Source organism: Orycteropus afer, unplaced genomic scaffold, assembly GCF_000298275.1.
Source record: "Orycteropus afer afer isolate SDZICR_OR568_19922 unplaced genomic scaffold, OryAfe1.0 scaffold00002, whole genome shotgun sequence".
Classification (NCBI taxonomy): domain Eukaryota; kingdom Metazoa; phylum Chordata; class Mammalia; order Tubulidentata; family Orycteropodidae; genus Orycteropus; species Orycteropus afer.
Genome location: NW_006921589.1, coordinates 30,745,377 through 30,749,821, shown reverse-complemented (window position 1 = coordinate 30,749,821; position 4,445 = coordinate 30,745,377).

Here is a 4,445-nt window from a genome sequence, read left to right as displayed (position 1 = left end):
TTTAACAAACAGATGCAATGCTGGATGTGCTCCCTTGTTTATGCCAAGATATTTTGAAGACAGCAACTTGACCAACCTACTGGAAGAGATCAATATTTGTGCCCATTCCAAAGAAAGGTGATCCCACAGAATGTAGAGATTATAGAACAATATAATTAATATCACACATAAGTACAATTTTGATGAAAATAATTTAAAAACAGTTGCAGCAGTGCTTAGGGAACTGCCAGAAATTCAGGCTGTTGCTTGAATTGAATTTAATCATTGCTGTTGTCAGATGGATATTGGCCAAAAGCAAAGAATACTAGATAGAAAGATGTTTTTCTGCACTTTTTTTTTTTACTGTGCAAAAACATTCGACTGTGTGAATCATAATAAATATGAATATTGCGAAAAATTGAAATTCTGGAACACTTAATGGTACTCATGAGGGATGTGTACATAGACCAAGAGGTGGTCATTTGGACATGAAAGGGGGATACTGCATGGTTTAAAATCAAGAAATATGTGCATCAAGGTTGTATCCTTTCTCCATACTTACTCAGTCTACATGCTGAGCAAATAATTCAAGAAGCTGGAATATATGAAGAACAGGTGGCATCAGAATTGGAGGAAAACTCATTAACAACCTGTGATATGCAAATGACACAACCTTGCTTACTGAAAGTGAAGAAGACTTGAAGCACTTACCGACGAAGGTCAGAGACTACAGCCTCCAGTATGGATTATACCTCAACATAAGACATAAATCCTCACAACTTGACCAATAAGCAATATTATATTATAGAAGGAGAAAAGATTGAAGTTGTCAAGGATTTCATTTATTTGGACCCACAATCAATGCCTGTGGAAGCAGCATTCGTGAAATCAAATGATTTATTACATTGGGCAAATCTGCAGACCTCTTTACAGTGTTAAAGAGCTAAGATGTCTCTTTGAAGACTAAGGTGTGCCTGACCCGAGGCATGGTATTTTCAATCACCTCATAAGCATGTGAAAATCAGACAATGAATATGGAAGACCACAGAAGAATTGATGTGTTTTAATTATGCTGTTGGTGATGAATATTGGATATACCATGGACTGCCAGAAGAGCAGACTTAACAGAAGAATTACAGCCAGAATGCCCCTTAGAAGCAAGAATGTCCAGACTTTGGTCATATTATCAGGAGGAATCAGACCCTGGAGAAGGGTAAAGTAGTGAGTCTGTGAAAAAGAGGAAGACCCATGTTTTGGTTACCTCTAGTGCCAGTCTAACAGAAATATACCACAAATGGGATGGCTTAACAAACAGGAGTTTATTCTCTTACAGTTTGGGACTTTTAAGTCTGAGTTCAAAGTGCCAGGCTCTAGGGGCTGGGTGAAAGCCCCTCAACCTTGGGCTTCAGTTCTGACTCCTGCTTCTGGCTCATTGAAGCTGGAGGCTTTTTTTCACACATCTGCTCGCTGCTGAGGCTGACAAGCCCAAGGTTGACAAGTAAAAAGGCACAGTCTGAATGCTACCAAACAACATGGCAGGCCACAAATCCAAGTCTGGATGAAGTCCCAGGTTTGGCAGTGCATGGCAGGCTATTGAACAGCAACTTGGCTACATGCTAGGTTCAAGTGTGCCAAAAGGCTAGAGACCATTCCCAAAGCTGCTGCTTGTAAATAGGAAGCAGACCACATCCCTAAAGCAGCTACTCATCTGCTTGTGGTAGATCCCACCATGAAGCTGATTGCCAGTCTCATCATGGGGACTAACTACCACCAGCTGCCCAGCCACTCAACCAGGCCCAGCCAAGTTACACACAACTTTAACTATCACAGCTCTCAATGAGGTTGACTGACATAGTGGCTGTAATATGAGCTCAAGCATAGCAATGATTGTGAGGATGGCACAGGACTGGGCAGTGTTCATCCTGGTGTGTACAGGGTCACAGCAATTCCTGTGGAGACTCTCATTGTAGTTGGCAGGCAGTTATAAACTCAACTATTTGTAATATGGTGTTTAAAAAAATGCTGTTAATCCAAACAAAAGGAAAAACATTTTAAGTCAAGGAGGGACTTCCAGGCTGGCAAATAATTCAGGTTGACAGAAGCATATGATATTTTGGAGGGAATAGCAGAAGATTATACTAAGAGGGCATAAGATTGTGAAAGGGTTTTTATGCTCTCTTGAGTCCACATCTTACTGTGTAGGGAGTGAGAAATAACATAATGAACTTCATTTTTTTAGGATGATTACATCATTGCAAATATGGAGGATGGTTTGAGAAAATGAAGGAAAGAGAACAAGTAAGGAAAGTGCTGAAGAGCTACGTTCTGAACTAATACTGTGCCATGGGGAAGTTAGGGAGGAAGGGACATGTTTTAGATTTTACAAGAGATTGTGGAAGAAGAAAGAGCAGTTGCTAATATAACACTCATCAGAACAGACACAATTAGCCACTCCTCCATGAGTATAAGTGTAGAGTGATCCAGGTGGGCCAAACAGCCATGGCAATAAAACAATGACAGTGTTCCAGATATCTATTGCTGTGTAACAATACACAATACCCCCAAACTGAGTAACTTAAAACCTCAACAGTCATTTAATTTGTCATATTTCTGTGGGTAAGAAATTCAGAAATCACTTCGCTGGCAGGTTCTGGCTCACAGTTTCTCATCATGTTATTGCCATTAGATAGTGATTTGGAGCTAGACCAGTTGTAGGCTGGTCAGGCATCTGTCTCCCTCTTCATGTAATCTCTCCACAAAGACTCATGGGTTTCCTCACAATATGGTAGCCTTAGATATCTTACAAGGCAGCTCAAAGCTCTTACGGTGCATCTTCTGATAGAGATCCAGAAAACATTGTTACCAACTTTACTCACCCATCTCAGAAGTCACATTCTTTTCCTCCAGGCAGACATAAGGTTGGCCCAGTCTTACATGGAGAGGACATAAATCCCTCTCTTGATGGGAGAAGTATCAAAGGATTTGTGGTTATGTTTTAAAATCATCACAGATAGAAACTAATGTCCACACATCAAAAGGGATGTGGGGTGTGACTCCTTAACTAGGGGTGAATAAGGTCCAAATGCCCCTTCGTGAATGGCATGGGTTACAAAGTACTTCTCCCTACTTGCAGATGCCACCTTGGGAAGGAAGATGGAGAGAATGCCTAAAATATTCAATATTTTAAACCAAAAGAGATTGTGATATCTTTCAATGGTAAGATCAGTAGTTTTTACACAATGAAAAGAAGTGGAAGTTTGAGAGTAAGGTTAGATCAATTATAGAAAAAGTTACAATTTCTTACACATCTGGTTTATGGCTGTTCAAGTTAAACATGTAACACTTATGCCCGATTTTAATTTAAAAAGGAACTGAAGCAGCATATTAAAGGAGCTCTGGTGGTGCAGTGCCTATAGCATTTGACTGCTAACCAGAAGGCTAGTAGTTCAAATCCACCAGCCACTCCATGGAAGGAAGACAGGGCAATCTACTTCTGTAAAGATTTACTGCCTCAGAAACCCAATTGGGTCACTATGAGTCAGAATCCACTTGGTGGTGGGTTTGGTTTTGGTTTTTGGTTTATTATAAGACCTTAAACACAAGATGATGATTAAAACATTAACATATGTGATACAAATTCTCTGAAAACTTATTTCTTTGTTTTTCCTCCATTGATTTAGCAAAACTTAACCTTGCACGTTCCATGTGTATTGGGTGGGGTAGAGGGATGGAGTAAATCAGGACTAACTTTACAGATAGCAATTACAGATAGCAATGATGTGATATATCAAGAGCTTAAAAAAAGGTCTGTTTTTGTAAATCCTACAATTCTATTTATAACAACCTATCCTAATGAAATAGTTAGAAATTTGACCAACAATTTATGTACCAAGTTGGTTGTTGCTATTGTATTTATAACAACAGAAGAGAAAAAGAGGAAATTAATAACAATAGAAAAGTAGAGTGTATCGCAGTTGGATGATGCAGTATAATGCAGTCATTAAAATTATCTTCCCATGGAGCAAGTAGTTGGACCTGCTGACTCAGGACTGTGGTCACAGGGGCCATCAAGCTCGATTGGCATAAGATACTACACAAAAACATTGTCCTACATCCTACTATGGTGAGTAGCAACTGGGGTCCTTTTTTGTGTGTGTGATTTGGGTGAAGATTTACAGAGCAAATTCACTTTCCGTACAGCAATTCACATATACTTTGTCTCATGTCATTGACCACAGTTTACCACAATGCAACAGCTCCCTTCCCACTTCCTCCCCATGATTACTTCTTCCCAGTGTTCATCCTTCCATACACTCCTGCCTCCTGAGCTGTCTCCCTGTGCATAAGCAGCTCTTCTTTCTCCCATGATTGTTCTCCCCAAGGAGTGTATCTACTTGAGGTAAATGTTCAACTCATATGCCTGTATTTTGTTTGGCTGGAAACCACAGGTGTGGGTTCAATTCCAG